Here is an 18,579-nt window from a genome sequence, read left to right as displayed (position 1 = left end):
CCCTACCCTTGGGTGGATAAGGTCACACCCCCTTTCAACCGACCACGACACAATGGGAGACACGGCCTATTGGTATTTGTACTTGGGCGCTCGTGTTATCCACTCGGTCTCGATGTTGAAACATCCTACTGGTACCACAAGATTTTAGGGGCTTTCACCCAATGACATCCATAGCGCGTTAATGCTTAAACAAACATTTTCGGTATCTAATCCAATCATTCATGATATACCTGTGGAAGCCACAACCCTAATGTCACTAGGGTGTAAAGTGATCATGACATACAAGATGCGGAATGCATGTGTCATACTATCTAAGTCGTGCACCAAAAATGCGTGTATCGCAAGATCATGTGGGGCGACCCTCTACCATATAAAGTCTCCTAAGTGTTTCAAGCTGAAAGGCATATGTTATGATCAATTGTAATCCACAACAGGCATACAAATGATGCTTATGGGCATATAAATAGGTATGATATCAATTAATCAGTGTGTCCTATCAGGTCAAGCACACTAACATGTTATCAGACATATCATGAGATAATCAGCCCTAATTAGTATGTCATATACATAGAGTGGGAACCAAATAACAAGCACCACAAGAAATATAGAAGTTTATGTACTGTAGCCCACGTTAGACTAACATATGCTCCTCATGTAGCCTGTAAGGTATAGATAAAAGGCATATACCATGGCAGGATCCACTGGAAGTGACCTGGATGGACACCCACATGTACAACATGTGTGCCTCTAGGCTACTAATCTATTTGGGCACGTGGCCCACTGATGATGTCCCGAAATAACCAGGTTATGCTAGACATAAACAACATCGTGCTCATCATCAATACTGTAAGTGCTAGGATGCTTAGCACACATAGGTTGTCAAATTTTGTAAGACAAAACCACTTCAAAGTAGATTTTTAACGATCGATCTATGTTTAAGAGAAGATCAAGCTCAAGATTAGTTTATGTTCAAGAGAAGATCAAGCTCAAGATCGGTCTATGTTCAAGAGAGGATCAAGCTTAAGATTATTTTATGTTCAAGAGAAGATCAAAGTGAAGATCGATCTATGTTCAAGAAAAGATCAAGCTCAAATTCAAGATGAAGTCAAGCCCAAATTCAAGATGAAGTTCGAGACAAAGTTAAAACTAAATTAAATAAGATATTTGATATATCTCAGGTGGTATAAATCCTAGAAAGACCTTAGGGCTAGCTGCTTAAAAAATGTTTAATCATGGGTTTTTACATTTGTTTTTGCCTGGAATTCGGCCAACCTAAGCTTCCTCGGCCAGCCCAACTTCAAGCTCGAAGCAAATAATAACTTTTGTTGCAAATTCGGCTAGCCCGAGCTTTAAATTTGGCTAGCCTGAGAAAGTTTGGGTCAAATTCCAGCAACATCAACTTTCAGAATTCGCGAGAATTCGTCCAGCCGAATTGTGCTATTCGGCTAGCCGAACTTGACCTCGGGCCAGTTGAATTTTGGATAATTCTTATCTCACACAATTCGAAATCTGTTGAACAGAATCCATTGAACTTAGGCTAGTCGAAGCCTATCTCGAGCTACCCGAAGTTCTAACTTCTTTGCCTATAAATTTAGGTTTTCTCTCATTCTAAATTACACAAGTTAATTATTATAATTCTTCTGCAAGAGAGAAAGAACCTCAAGTTATTAGCAAGCTATTGGTTGGTATTTATAATTTATTTAAATAGCTTTTTCAATTCCCTTTAGTTCCAGATCTTTTAAGTTTAATCGAAGAGAGTAAACTATACTTCTCTTAGAGATCTAAGATAATTGAATTAAGTAGCTTTTAGGTTTAATAAAATTAAAATCTATGGAACCCTAGACCCTTTTTATCTAACTGAACAAGGTACACCATCTACATTCAAGAAAGAGGTCCTTCTGCTACATCTTCTGCAATTGAAGATAAGTATACCTTCTAAAACTCTGTTTAGGTTTTTATGAGATATCTTGTGAAAATCTCAGTTAAAGTTTTGTCTTATATAACATGTGAAAATCTCAATTAAGGTTCTTTCTGAGATAGCCTGTGAAAATCTCAATTTGGGTTTTTATTGTGATAGCCTGTGAAAATCACAAGGAACTGTATCAGGTTATTAAAGTGACCCTGTGAAAACCTTTTTACAATGAAAGCCAAAATTAAAAGGGAAGTAATTTTGGGAGTAGAGTAGGTGTGGTTGTTTTTAAAGTACCGAATCACTATAATTTTTTGTGTCATGTGGTGAATGCCTTATTTTTATTTTTGGTGGATTGGATGTATTTAATTATTTTAGTTGTGTGGTGAATGTTGTAATTCTTTACTTTAATCTTGGTAATTTGGAGTTTTGATTTTAAAGACATTCGTGAAATAAGGTTGTTATGTGTCATGCCCCAAACTTAGAAACCGGGCTCACAAAATTTTCGATCACTGAATCCAGTGCCGACAGCCTCCGTAATACCCCATTCTTGGCTCCCGACACCCATGTGCCAGATTCTGATCCTGGGACCTTACAAAGAGGATTTTCAACATAAATTTTTTTTTTTAGCATAACCATAAGCATAACATAGTCACAAAATAACATCACCACATATCCACTATAGTTAAAGCGTTTGAATACAATGCGGAAGGGGAAATACAAGATAGGTATCAAAAATCCAGAAGCTCTGTCGCACCCTTCTGCCTCAGTATAACTGCGTTCTAATGTCACCTACAAGCATCTATCGTTCATAGCTTATAGAAAGCTTAGAGGGTGGTGTACGTGTGTGCGCAGCATAGGTGCTAAGTATATAGTACAAGTCCATAAATCATACAATGTAGGAAATACTGGCAAGTTCATGATTCATACAATATCAGAGTAAGCAGAAATACTGACAAGTCCATGAGACATACAATATCAGAGTAAATATAAATACTGACAAGTCTACGAGTCATATAATATCAAAGTAAGCAGAGATACTGACAAGTAAATGAGTCATATAATATCAGAGTATGCAATGCAGATTGGTTATGTAATGCAGGGTCGTGGTAAACTAAATGCCATGTATTGGGGATGTAATGTAATATGCGGTGCGAAAGGAATGACCAAGCTAGAGTATGAAGTTGGGATGATAATACGTAGTATCGCAGGCTATGGGGTCCATCATAAGGGACTTCTATCCAAACCAGTCCCATACATAAATTTGGATAGCCAGACTCAATGTGGTAAACTCCCGATCTCAGGTTGGTCGCGCGCCCCAACCCAAATCCTAACCATTATGAAGATACATATAACAAATTAGTTGCGCACCACCAGCTCGACTGGATAGTGAATGAATGAATGAATAAGTATGCAACTCCTACTCAGTAAGTCCACATATCAGTACTATACATCTCTAGGATATCACCGAGATTAAGTACACTTTACGCCAGCTTATCGCTCCTATCCGAGCGCACAACTGGGTAAGTAGAAGAGACCTCACTATCCGCCTACTAATATCAAGCCTGACTCGTCAATAGAGGACCCATTCCTCAAGATGGTCAAACTCAACCTAGACACTGCCCCCTCACTCAGGCAGGTAAGGTCACACCCCCTTCCGACCAACCACGACATAGTGGGAGACGCGACCTACTAGTATATGGCCCTCATACGCTCATACATCCACTCAGTCTCAACGTTGGAGCATCTCCTGGCCACGGAGGTTTAGGGACTTTCACCCATGGACATCCGACATGCCCATATACTAGAACTAAACTTTCTAGTGTCCCATCTAGTCGTCCACGATATACCTGTGGAGGCCATGACCTTAATGTCACTAAGGCGTATGATGGTCATATCACAAAATGCAAGATGTACAAGTCATACCTTCCAGTCATGCATCAAACCTGCGCGTATCGCATGCTTATGTGGAGCAACTCTGCCTCTCAGGGAGTCCTATAAACAATCAGCCCAATGGCACATGCTATGCTTAATCACTCCTCATAACAAGCATGTAGATGATACGTATGGGTATGTATCATGAAGTAGACTAAGTATGATCATAATCACATACAACATGTTGGCCGATATGAGACGGCCCATGGCCCGTATAAGTGAATGGGTGGTGTGCACATAGTCACCCACACATGGTGTGCCTCACACATCACAATTAAGCCTCACACATAAATGGGCCTTACGCATATAATGGGCCTCATACATCATAATTGTGTCTCATAAAATCACAATGAGCCTTATACAATCACAATGGGCCTCATACAATCAAAATGGGCCTCATACCTTCTCAATGGGTCTTATACAATTATAATGAGTCTCATAAAATCACAATGAGCCTCATACAATCACAATGGGCCTCATACCATCACAATGAGTCTCATACAATTACAATGGGCCTCATACAATCACAATGGGCCTCATACAATCATAATGAGCCTCATACAAAAACAATAGGCCTCATACAATCACAATGAGCCTCAAACAATCATGATGGGCCTCATACAATCACACAATGGGCCTCATAAAATCACGATGGGACTCATATAATCACAATGAACCTCATATAATCGCAATGGGCCTCATATAATCACAATGAACCTCAAATAATCACAATGGGCCTCATATAATCACAATGGGCCGCATACAATCACAATGGCCTTATACAATCATAATGCTATGCTAACACATACTTAGTGCGTATACTAACATAACCGTAATCAATAATCGACCTATATATATACCGGGGTCCATAGAAGGATAACAGATCTAATTCATAACATGAGGATCGGTCCTTAATAGTGGATATACCAAATCTGATACCACAGATTCTTCTATGTACGGTAACGATGTACTCTCCTCTTATCAAGGATGGGCCTAGATGGCCTACACAGATCAAGAATGGGCTTAGACGGCCTACTCATATCAGGATTAGGCCTAAGAACGAGGAGTGGGCTTTCTCACTTGTTCCATCATGTTACAATTCTGGGCTTCCTAAGGGCCCAATAAGCACAAGGCGGGCTCTACAAGGCATGGTGGAAGCATAATCCATAATGGGGGCCCAACAATTTGGGTTAGTCCACTAAGAGAAGATGAGAATGAGCCTAACAATGGGTCCTAGGGAGGTTACAATGTGGACATTTAACCATCATTGCTCTTACAATGTGGACATTTAATCACCATTGCTCCCAAGGCTTAGCCCATTAGAACCTATCCTATAATGGGATCCATGGTCTTTGTACTAACTAGGAAAATGGATGGACATCATAAACATCATCACAACATCACGGTGGAATCACACAGCACAATTGGGCTTCATATATATAATGTAATGGGCCATACTTCACAATGGGCCTCACACAAGGGCCTCATAGGAATCACATGGGCCTGATCACATAGGCCTCATATACATCACAATGGCATCATCACACAGGCCTCACATACATCACATTGGACCTCATCACATGGGCCTCATATATACCACATTGGGCCTCATCACATGGGCCTCATATACACCACATTGGGCCTTATCACATGGGCCTCACATAAGAGTCTCATATACATCACCATGGACTTCATCACATGGACCTCATGTACATCACAATAGCCCTCACATAAATTCTATGTAAAATAGACTATTAGCGCAAGGTTGGTTCTAGGTCATTTTAGAGTCAGATTCATGATCACGTGGGGCCTATATATGGTGAAAGAAACTAACCACCTGGTAACTCTATGTATAGGCTTTACAAATTATAAGGCGGGCCTCATTGGTTGGGTGAGTACAATTTACGGTGATGGCCTAAACATGGGTACTTAGAGAAACCGTGCAGGAAATATAGTACAGAATTAGTTTTGGCACAATTTTAAGTATATCCCATGATCACAAGGGACCACATTTCAGTGTGCCGCCAAGTGCCCTTGGTTGTACTATATATGCACTTCAAAAATTATAAGTTGGGACCAACTGGTTGTGCACACGTGATATTTGGTATAAGGCCAAACATAGGCACTTTAATTTTCTGCACAACCATACTTGGCCCCATTTTGGGATCCACTCCTTGATCATGTGAGGTCTGATTTGGCCTAATTAAAATATTATTTATTTATTAATTAGTGTAGGTTATAGGTTCCAAGTAGTGGCCTACTCATACCTCCAGCGTGTGGTCCACCACAGAGGCCCAAAGTTGGTACAAAACACAAATAATCAGACAGTTTTTCAGAAATGGGGTCTGTCACAACTTATGGCCCAATTTCCAAACCCTTAGGGAATCATTCCCGACAAAAAGGTGGGACATCCTAACTCGCTTCTATAATGATTAAACATCCCCAAAGTAAAACCCTTAACTACAGGGTGTGGGGTCCACTACAAGGTGTCAAAGAGGCCTACACGCAATACAGTTAAGTACTCAGAAAATTTTCAGCAAACAAAAAGTGTAAAGGGAATGAAACAGATCCAATGGAAAGTGGGGCCCACATGCTAGTGAAGCATAAATAAGGAACACACAACAATGTACATGGGTGTCCATTTTAAAATGTATAGATCACAAGTGATCCCACACCCAAGTGGGTCAATGAGAGGATAATTGTTATGTATAACATGGATCCAACATATTGATCAAATAACACATGAAATATATATTGATGAAATCTCTATAATTACTCTTTATATGGATGGTTTGGGAACAAGCCATTCAGGCCGTCTATAAGTTTCCTACCATACAGAGCCTTGGATCCATGGACAACACAAAAAATTTAAGATTTGTCCTTATAGAAGTATCTATCGCTCCAGAATTTTTTTAAATTTTATCATGAAAGAATCTGATCATAGGGACCATACATATGAATATTGACTATATCAAGTAAGTTAAGAGAAAATATCAAATACATCTAACTGTTGGAATTACAAATATAGCCCAAACAAGAATGGTCATAATAAGCTCCCGAATACATCTTTTGTATAAGGCCAAGATCTCAGCCGTCCGAACTCCGATTGAGGCATATTATGTATCATTGGAAATCTAGCTCGATTTTCTATGAATCCAATGGAATATATATTTCTAATACTTTCATTAAAGGAGTTAAAAATGGATCCGTTTTTAGCAAATCCGAATCCTGCATGTGATGCTGGATACCAACCAAGTAAACTTGATGCCACGGATGATTGGACCATTGGATGGCTATGAAATTTGGTTCAGAGTTAGCTCATATTGTTGTTCATATCATTTCCAAGTTTTAACCCCAATCTTTGCATGATTGATTTTATATGATTTTTAGAAGTTGCTATCCAGGTACAAAAACAAGATTACTTATGAAGAGTGTGGGTGTAAAGTTCATCAGGGTGAGGTCCGCGTGTGTGACCCTCCAACTTAAAATCAAGCTGACATATGTGTTTATCCCAGGGCTGCAAGGTTGGCCATAAAAAAATGGAGAGAGAATGGTCGGTGGTGGGAGGAGCTTCACCACTATGAGCTCCTTTCATGGATCTACCGCATATACATCAAATGGGTCCCATCCATGTGTGGGCCCACATTCGTAAAAATATCATGGGTGGAAATCCCATTTCTACCACAAATCAGGGCCTAAGTGGCCTTATCAAGTTATATATCATAGGAATTTCATGGTGGGATCCATGGAGAATGGTCCCACCATGGATAGATACATGAATGATGTGATGAGTCTTAGGCCACATCTAGGGACCAAGATGGGATCTCCACCATTGATTGGTGGGTCCCACTTGCTCTATGCTAAAAAGGTAAAGATCCAAGCAAATACTAGAAAGAAACAAGTCCTAGGAAGCACCCACCTTCAAATCTTAGACTTCTACTACCGCCAAAGGCTTCCAATGCTTCAAGGGAGTAAGGTTAAATGGTTGAGATGAAGTCTTGATGGTTGGATTGGGAGGATTAGGGAGAGGAAGTGGCTGAAAATTTTTGGGGTTGCTTGGAGTCCCAAGCTCTATCAATGGAGGGAGTGAGAGAGAATGGGAGGGAGAGAGAGATAAGAGAGAGAAAGAGAAAGAGTAGCTAGGTAAGCTCTCTCTCATAGGTAGGTATGATTGGTTTGGGGAAGAGAGGTGACTAGGGTATATATTAGTTGTAAGAAAGGCATGGGGCTATGGATTAGGGTAGCTTGGGTAGGTAGGTGGCTAGGTGTAGGGGTGATGTCATCCTCATAATGACCTAGGGAATGTGTCATGGGTTAGGTGGGTCCCGTAACATGCGGTCCATGGCCATGATCATGCACGGTCCACATCTCATGATCTAGACGTTGGATTGGTGCACGAGACGTGGTATCAGAACCACAACGACGGCGCGGTCGCAATGGCGCAGGTCTCGGATTAAGTCGACTCAGGTTTACAGGATGAGACTCAGGGTCACACACAAATAAAATTAAAAGGTCGCGGGTCGCCAAAATTTGACTGTGAGGACAGCGGGATCCTAGGGAATGGAACGGACATTAGGACATGGGCCTGACATCCTGCCTAAAATTTTAGGTGAAGGTTGTCCTACAAATTATTTAGAATCAAGGTTTCAATACTCAAACAATTGAGATTTTTGTATTATTTACATATTTAGCACTTGTTTCGATTATTTGGCATTGTCCCATTCTCCCCCTCCCCAAGACATCGCAAGCTCTCCTTTTCAAGTGATATCAGAGAGGGTTACTCTTTTGCTTTTTGGATTTACCTCCTTAAGCTAGATCCAGAGCTTTAATAACTCAAATTTCGAAAGCTTATCCATTACCAGGCCACCTCTCTTTAATGGCTCTAATTATTCATATTGTAAAGTTAGGATGAGGATTTTCCTCAAATCCATAGATGGAAGTGTGTGGCAAGCTAATGTATCTAAATTGATCCCACCTATGATAGAAGTAGTAGTCGATGATGAAACCATATCAATGAAAGAAATCACATTTATTTTTTGGACTACGGTTTAGAAAAGTGAAAGCAGTGCAAATGCAAAAGCCTTAAATGCAATAACTTGAGCTCTATCACTAGATGAATTCAAAAGAATCATTTCTTACGATACAACTAACAACTAAACAAGCATGGGACATTCTCAAAATGGCACATGAAGGAACTATCATAGTTTTTTTTAAAAAAATCCAAAATTCAAATCCTTACAACCAAAATTAAGGAGATTTGTATGGAAGAAAATGAGTCTTTTATAGACTTCTATATGAAATTAAATGACATAGTAAATTCCATGTGGGGTCTTGGAGATAAAATCCTTAAAAGCAAGGTTTACACAAAAATAGTACGATCACTTCCTGATAGGTTTAATTCAAAGTTTACTTCTATACAAGAATTAAGGGATATAGAAGTTATGAAAGTTGAGGAGTTAGTTAGTTCTCTTCAAACTTATGAGTTGAATTTCAAAGCTCCTAATGCCAAGTCCATTGCTCTTAAATCTTCTAAATCTAATTAAAAGGAAACCCCGATGCAAATTCTGATTTTGAAGAAAATGAAGATGATATAGCAATGTTAGCTAAGAAAATTTATAGAATTTTCAAAATTAAGAAAAGAACAGATTTTCAAAAATCATCTAATAAAAGAAAAGGAAAATCAAAATTTTGGAAATCTAAAACAAAAGACGATAAATGTTTCAGCTACTATGAATATGGGCATTTAACTTCTAAATGTCCTAAAAAGTATAAATATAAAAGAAAAGGCATGATAGCTACTTGGGATGAATTATCAATTTAAAACTAATTCTAAATATGATGAATTAAACTAGGAAAATACAAACAATTTGAAAGCCTTTATGAGGATAACGAGGGTCACTTCTTTAGATACCTGTAATATGTCTGACTATGAAACTCTAAGAAGTGACCTTGAAAATGAAGATGATCTTCAAGATGCTTATAATGCCCTATACAAAGAAAGTTGTAAATTGTTGTCAAATTGAAAATTTAATAAGAAAATTATGCTAAACTAAAATTAGAACTTAAAAAAATTGTTTTAGAAAATCTTGAAGTTTTGAAAAAACAAAATTAGATTTGAATTTTAAGTCTTCTGAATTGTAAAAACTTAAAACCAAAAATGAGAAACTAAAACTTGAAGTTTCTTCCCTTCAGAGTTCAAAGGACATTGGGAAATATGCCCTTGGTGACCAGAAACTTGAAAAATTGTTAACCTCATTGAGGCAATGTGGTGACAAGTCTGGTCTAGGTTATATTAAAAAATAACTCTTTGAAATCTAATGGTTTTGTTCCTACCTTTGTAAAAGGAGAATCCTTAAACTCTAAAGCTGAGACTCTAAGAGATTCATACTATAAAAGGAATGACTTCAAAAACTCAAAACCTTTTCAAGTCTATAAAATAAATAATAATGCTATCATCTATGAACATTAAAGGAATAATAAATCTCCTTTAGCTGAAAAATTATGGACTTGCTTAAAGTGCTATTGAAATTCAACTCTGATAAGACTAGAGTATATAGAAAAAGGAGAAATCGTAACTCTCAAACACAGTGTAAAGCAAAAGATCTTCCTAAACCTAGAACCGTAATGAAATGGGTTCCAAAGGTTAAGTGTCTTGTTGCCCACATAGCTTTCAAAGCTAATAAACATTCAAGATGGTACCTGGATAGTGAATGTTCATAAGATTCAACAGTTTGGGGGATGTCTCACCCTTTTGAGGTGTATAAAAGTGTAACATCTTGGAAAAATCCGTACAAAGACCCGAGTACCACTATAGGCAGAAATCGCTAAAGCTGAATCCTTTAGAAATTAGACAAAAATTAATTAAGTAATAAGCTAAATTAATTGGTAGATTATCTTGAACCACTATCTATACAAACTGCAAGATAAAAAACCATTAAAATCACTAACCCAACATTACCTAAAAACCTCAGGGAAATCTCAAAACCCAGTTGCTCTCGGGAGCACATTGAAACTCCGTATCGGACCTAGACTGCGCATCGAAAGTTCGATGACAGTGAAATTATAGGGCTATGACTGCCTTATTAGGCTTAACAACCATCGTAGGAATCGAGCCCAAATAGTATTTAGAAACGTATAACTTGAGCCTTGAGCGAAGTGTATGAGAAACGCGAATATCTTTTGAAAATGAACCCAAACTTAAGTGAATTGGACCACTCGCTTACAGGTGAAATTGAAGACTTCAGACCGTCAGATTCTGACCTAACTACACCCATGGATTAGGAAATTTTCCTTACACATATCCGTATACTTGTGGCCCTGATCGAGTGACAACAATCGTTGATCTGATATGGGTCCTTCCTGGTTGATTGGCCTATCCAAACACGCTGAAATTGCATCTTGGTCTAGATCCATGGTCAGGGAACTTGCTCCATGATGTATCTGAACAATGGACCTCCAGATGGGGCCCATTCATTAGAATAGTCGCCCTTTGGCTATAACCTAAGTATACCGTGGCCCTAGGGCCATTTACATCATTTCTGAGCCTATATAAGGCCCTTAAATCACCCCATTCCTATCCCATACGAATTTTCTCTAATCCTAGGAGAGAGAAGAGAGAAAGGAAGAGAAAAGAGTAGGGAGTGAAGGGAGATCTTTGGAGTTTGCTGCAGTGATTCTTCCCTACTACTCCATGCGTTGAATCACCTTTACATCTAGCTATACAAACCATTTCAACTTCGATTTGGGTAAGAAATCCTAACCCTAATCTTGATTTAGAAATCCAGATAGAGTAATCAGTGAAATAGCTAACTATTTCATGATTTAGATACTTTTTGTTCCATTTACGGTAACGTAGGATTCGAACCGCGTCCGAATCAAGTATTCTGACGAAAAGTGCGGACTATAAACATTTAGGTTATGGATTTTAAGGCTTTCAATATCCGCTAATGATTTATGTCTAACTTGATTGCTGCAATATGATCTTAGTTATGACATTTTCCATATGTTACATATGTATGAACTATGTTGAACAAATATGCATTCCACGTGTTTATTGAAATGTTTGAATGGACTTGAAATTATAAGTTGTGCTTGTTATGATTTTTAATTTAAGATCCATGTTTGCTATATGCGTTATAGCCTATGATGTGTAGGAAATTGCTATAGTTCATGTCATAACTAATCTAGTCTATAAATTTGGTAATGTGTAGGCTAAGTGTTTGATAAAATGTCTGAATGAGAAATTACTTGATGAATTGTATTTAATAAGAGTGTTGAGATAGGATTCTCAATGACCTTATCTATATGTATAATTTCCTTCATGTAATCTTAATTTCAACTATGCAAGTTATGGATGAATTGCAATGTTCGGTAACATGTTCAATATGTTTGATAAAATGCTTAAATGAGTGTTACACTTAAATTATTTGTTAAATGCTTATATGATTATCACATGTATCCACATGCTGCGTTTAAGTATGATTAGGACTACAATGTAGAATTATTCTCACCACATTCGATACGCTCAATAAATCCAAGCCATACGATGATTGTCGACAGTGGTTAGGCCACGTGGAATGCTTATGTGCTCCATGTCGATTAATTCAGCGTGCGCTCATACTAATCGAACTTATCAAATAACCCGATTGGCCTATTGTGTGTTTACCATGTATGGACGCTACTGCTTGAATCTAAGGTATCGCTTACCAATGTAAAACCCGTTTCAACCATGGTACCACGATCTACTAAGACTCATGAGCCGGGCATGGTGGTATGGGACATCGTAGTCAAGTTGTCGGCCTACGCTGGGGTAACGAGCCTCCCTGTAGTGTCCATTGAGTAACTCAAAACTCGTGAGCCAAATACGGTGGTATGAGACACTGTACTCGAGCTGTCGGCCTATGTTCAGGTGGTGAGCCTCCCATAGTGACCTCGAGTATAATCAATTAAACTTGTCTATCCACTGCTTTTCATTAGGGGTGATGCCTTACAACTTACCTATCATATGTGAATAACTAGGATTGACGACCCTAGATGGATCTCCGTTTGGGTTAATGATATAAAGGGAGGTACCTTCGCTTTCCAAATTTGTTGTATAAATAAGCCTAATCAATTACTTGGCTAACACGATCATGCACCGCATTGTATGTGCTTTAACGAGGAAGCGTACGTTTAAAGAGTTTTCCATGTGTGATCCTTAGATGAAGTCGCTGAGGGAGTGCAGGCGAGGGCATGCATCATTACAACATACCATCCATACATTAACAAGAGTACTTAGGACATGATTGTTGTACTACCTTATCATTACTGCTTGACTGAATTGATAACATGTTATCCTTTGCCTTATAGTACCACTAAGTTCATCACTCACTCCCACTCTGGGACGGTGTTTTAAAACACCAACCAGATCCTGTTTTAGTTGTAGATGACGATGTGGGTTACGTGACGGAGCTAGATTTCTTAGACGAGGAGGAGGAGTTCTCCTATGTGCAACTCTCAGGCGGGTCTATGTATACCTTAAGCTGCATTGCCGGGATTACAGGGTTATGGATTAGTTAGATATTTACACTTTGAGATTTTGTAAATTTTGGAACAATATATGTATATACTCAGCCTGGTATCATATTCATACTTTGGGGATTGAGAAACGCTTATATACTTTATATATTTATCTCAGTCTTTCGCTTGCTTAATTTAATTATCTCTGGAGTATGATATGCTGATTTAGTATAATCCCTCTCATGTTTAATGCACTAATATGGACAACATTTAAACATCATTATCTATGTTACATAAGTGATGCGTTAGATCTCGAGAGTTGAGCTTTGCTCGGCCCTCAAATTCTGAGGCATTACAAAAAGCTTGCTGTCCAACAGTAATTTCTACTAATTTTTACTACCGTCGAATTTTTACGGAATTTTGTACAAACCCAATTGAAATGAAATTTTAGAGGAATGTTGATGGAGATCATAAGTGATCTATTAGAAAAATTTTAAAATTAGCTGATGTGTCTTCTTTCCACAACTAGTAGAGATTTCATATGTCAAAATTTTGTCGAAATAGTAAAAAAATCTAGAATAATTTGAAAATCTCTATTCCCATAAGGGAAACTTAATCTTCTTGGTTATGACTCTATTTAAGGATGATTTTTGGTTCAGAAAAAGTTTATTTGGGATTTTGGGGATTTATTCTAGGGTACCTAGATTAGTAGTTTCTAAATATTTTCAATGGGGAATCTGAATATGGGTTTCTAATTCCTTAACTCCCTAATTCCTTTGGGAATTCAATTGCATATATGCATCTAATTCTTTATATGTCATAATCGCGTAAAGTTTATGGTGGTTGTAAGTGCTATAATGTTTAAAGAACACTTTACACTTTATTTGTCAAATTCCGTTTAGTCAAAACATCTTATCAAGTGATCTTCAAGTGTGATTCAAGATCAAGTTTCAAAACAAGTTCAAGATCTAGTAGAAGATCATGCTCAAGATAAAGTTGGAGATCAAACTCGAAAGACATCATGAAGTTAAGATCTACTAATGTTCTAGTAGAAGATCAAGCTCCTTAAAGAAGTTCAAGTCTCTAATCTACTTCAAGACAATGAAGTTCAGTTCATACAGATATTATAAACCCTAGAAAGACCTTAGGTTTAGTTTCTTTCAAAATATATTTAAAATTGGAATTTTATGATTGTATTTGGTTAAGTTTTGACCAGCCTAAGTTTTGGCTCGACCAGCCTAAGATTTTCTCGACCAATCCTAATACAAACTGAGTGAAAACAAAATTTCTGTTGCACATTTGCGAGTCGAGTGGTCTACTCGACTAGTTGAAGGACAATCTTCGACCAGTCGAGCGTTTCTCAGCTCAAAGTCTAACAACTGAATCAGTTCAAATTTTGACTCTTTCAACTAGTCAAAGAACACCTTTGGCCAGTCGAGCAGGGCCTTCGACCAGTCGAAGATTTGTTAAATCTTATCCCGTTCAAATCTAAAAATCCATCGGAACTGAATCCAGTGCTTGGACCATTCGAAGAAATAATTTTTTGCCTATAAATCGAAGTTCTTTCTCAATCCGAAAATGCATTCATGTCTATCAAAATCCTTCTGCAAGAGAGAAAGAAGCCTCAGTTATTGTCAAGCTATTGAATGGTATTTATAAATCATTTTACAGCTTTTTTGTTTAATTCCTTAATCTCAAACTCTGTCATTCTAATTCTAAAAAGAGAGTGAATACTCTTCTTATAGAGATTTAAAGGAATTAACATAAGTAGCCATTGGTTTAAATTTAATTAAAATCAATAAAACCCTAGATCTTTTCTATAGGACTGAACATTGAACATTGAACATTTGACATTTAAGAAAAGCGGTTCTTCGGCTACAACTTCTTCTATGGTGAAAATAAGTATACATTTACATTTCATATTTGGTTTTTCTGAATTAGTTAGAAAATCTCAGTGTTAGTTTTTCTAAGATAAGCCAGAAAATCTTAGTGAGGATTTTTATTTGTGATAGCACGGTAAAATCACAAATGTATTTGGTTTTAAGGTGACCTTGAGAAAACCTTATTTATAGTAAAAACCAAGATTACATGGATAGTAATTTTGGAAGTGGAGTAGGTGTGGCTATTTAAGAACACCGAATCACTATAATTCTTGGTGTTTGTGGTGAATGTTTGTAATTCCTTTTATATTAAAGTGGTGAATGATTGTAATATTTATTTTATTTACTCTTGTAGTTTGGGATTTTGATTCTTATCACATTCGTGAAATAAGGTTGTCCTACCTAAACTTATTTGGGTGAAGGTTGTCTTACGAATCAGTTTGAATTAACGTTTCAATACTAGTGCAATTGAGATTTCTGATTTATTTATTATCCAGCACTTTATTCTATTATTTGACATAGTCCTATTCACCCCCCCTCCAGAACTACTTAAGCTCTCCTTTTTAAGTGGTATTAGAGCGGGTTGCTCTATTTCATTGTGGATTAACTTCCTTGAGTTTAGATCCAGAGCTTTATTATGTCAAATTTTGACAGTTTATCTATTACCAGGCCTCCTTTTTATCGCTCTAATTATTCATATTAGAAAGCCAGAATGAGGATTTTTCTAAAATCCTTAGATGAAAGTGTGTGAGAAGCCACTGTGACTAAATTGAAACCTCTTATGACTAAAGTTTTAGGCAATGATGGAACTAAATCTATAAGAGAAACTGCATTCTATTTATGGACTGCAACTCAAAAAAGTGAAAGCAATGCTAATGATAAAGACTTAAATGTCATAACTTGTGCTCTATCGCTTGATGAATTTAAAAGAATTATTTCATGCGATACAGCTAAGCATTGGATATTCTCGAAATGACACATGAAGGAACTACTGTAGACAAGAAATGAAAAGTTTAAATCCTTATTACCAAATTCGAGGAAATTCATGTGGAAGAAAACGAAACTTTCATTGACTTCTATACGAAACTAAATGACATAGTAAATTCCATGCGGGGTCTAGGAGATGGAATCCCAAAAAGCAAGATTTGTGCAAAAATACTTCGATGTCTTCCTGAGAAATTCAATTCTAAGGTTACTGCTATTCAGGAATTGAGGGATACGAATCTTCTGAAGGTTGAGGAGTTAGTTGGTTCTCTTCAAACATATGAGTTGAACTTTAAGGCTTCTAAAGCTAAGTTTATTGCTCTTAAATCTTCTAAATCTGTTTCAAAAGAAAATAGTTTTAATTCTGATTTTGAAGAAAATGAAGATGATATGGTAATGTTAGCTAAGAAATTTTAGAGAATTTCTAAAAACAAGAAAAGATTAGATTTTTAAAAATGAATTGATAAAAGAAAAGGGAAATCTAATTCTTGAAAATCTAAAACTAAGGATAGTCAATGTTTCAATTGTCATGAATATGGGCACCTGGCAAATAAATGTCCTAAAAAGGATAGATAAAAATGAAAGGGCACGATAGCAACTTGGTATGAATCATCTGACTCTGAAAATTCTTTTTTTTTATTATAAAAAGATAACGATTATATTAAAAACAAAAGATACAAAAAGTGTCAGGCCTGTGTCCTAGTGACATTCCATTCCATAGGACCCCGCGGTCCTCCCAGCCGAATTTCGGTGACCCATGACCTATAGGTAATGTTTGCGAGCGACCCTGAGTCGCTTCCTGTCGACCCGAGTTGACTCAACTTGAGACCTATACCATTGCGACCGCATCGTCGCCACAATTCTAACGCCGCGTCTCGTGCGTCAATGCGATGCTTAGATCATAAGATGTGGCCCACACATTATAATGGTTGTGGATGGCACGTTACGGGACCCACCTATCAATGGCACCATTCCCTAGGTGGGTGATGTCATGGCCTTACATAAGTAATGATGGCATTTCTCTTCCCCATGAGTCAACCCTAGCAATGATGGCCTTACAAGCCATTATGATCTTACAAGTAATAATTACGCTCCTACATTTCTCTCCCTCCCATTCTCTCTCTCATTTTCCTTCTCCATTAGCAACCAAAGAGCCATGGAGTGTCCAAGCTTGGAGACCAAAAACCCCATCAAACCAGCACCTTCCTTGCAAGATCCCACTCAATCAGACCCTTGGATCGTCATCTCCACCATTGAAGGAGCACTTTAAGAGTATTAGAAGGCTAGGGAGGAAGAAGAAGGAAAGGTGGGTGCTCTTTGGGTAGATCCTTTCATTTTCTTACATAGGACAAGTGGGACCCACCAATCAATGGTGAGGATCCCATATTGGTCCCTAGGTATGGCCAATGGCCCACCTTGATCGCATATATGTATTATAATGCAAGAGGGGCCCATAGTGGCGGGGCCCCTCCCACAACCGTTTTCTCTCTTTCTCTCTCTTTCTCTATTTTTTTATATGATGTGTAGTCCACCTGATATGCACAACACATCCAGACCATCCAGGGCCAGCAGGCCCACCGTGATGCATTTTATCCAACCTGTCTGTCTAGCTAGTGGAGCCCACCTTACTGTCCATTTTGGGAAAGGCATGGATAGAGGGAAAACATTAATATCAGCTTGTGTCAAGTCAAGTGGGCCACATACACGTGGGACCCACCAGATGTAAGCATTTCATCCAAGCCGTCCGCCCATTTTGTTGGACATGGGGCCACCTTGATGATGTGTCCATCTAGGCCGTCCGTCAGCAGGATGTCAAGTATGCCTGGACGGGTATTAGGAAAACACAAATATCTGCTTGATGCAAGTAGCTGGTGGGCTACACATGTGGACCCACCTGATATATACGTTTCATCCATGCTACCCACTGTCCACATGTGGGACAATGGAGCCGACATTGTGTATGAGTTTTATATCCACACCGTCCACCATCCATCCTCGGATGGTGGGAACCCACCATGATGTAAGTGTGTATTCACACCGTCCATCCATTTTATTGGACGTGGGGCCCCACCTTGATGTATGTTATATCTTCACCGTCCATCCAATATCCTAGATCATTTTAAGCGTTGAGCCGAAAAATGAAGCCAAACAGAGTCTCTGGTGGGCCACATTGTAGAAAACAATAGTTTTGGGGATATAAACTGTTAGAGCCCGCTGTGATGATTCTATACATCGAATATTGGGCTCATTATATCTGTTACGAGCCCGGGAATCCAGTAGACAAAGTAGATCATCATGATGTGGGCCCCACCTAAGAAAAACCACAAAAAATATATAAATATATATACATATAACAACTAGACGTTGTTGCTA

The sequence above is a fragment of the Magnolia sinica genome, chromosome 6, assembly GCF_029962835.1.
Source record: "Magnolia sinica isolate HGM2019 chromosome 6, MsV1, whole genome shotgun sequence".
In the NCBI taxonomy this organism is placed as follows: Eukaryota; Viridiplantae; Streptophyta; class Magnoliopsida; order Magnoliales; family Magnoliaceae; genus Magnolia; species Magnolia sinica.
Note: the sequence above shows the minus strand (reverse complement) of the source record.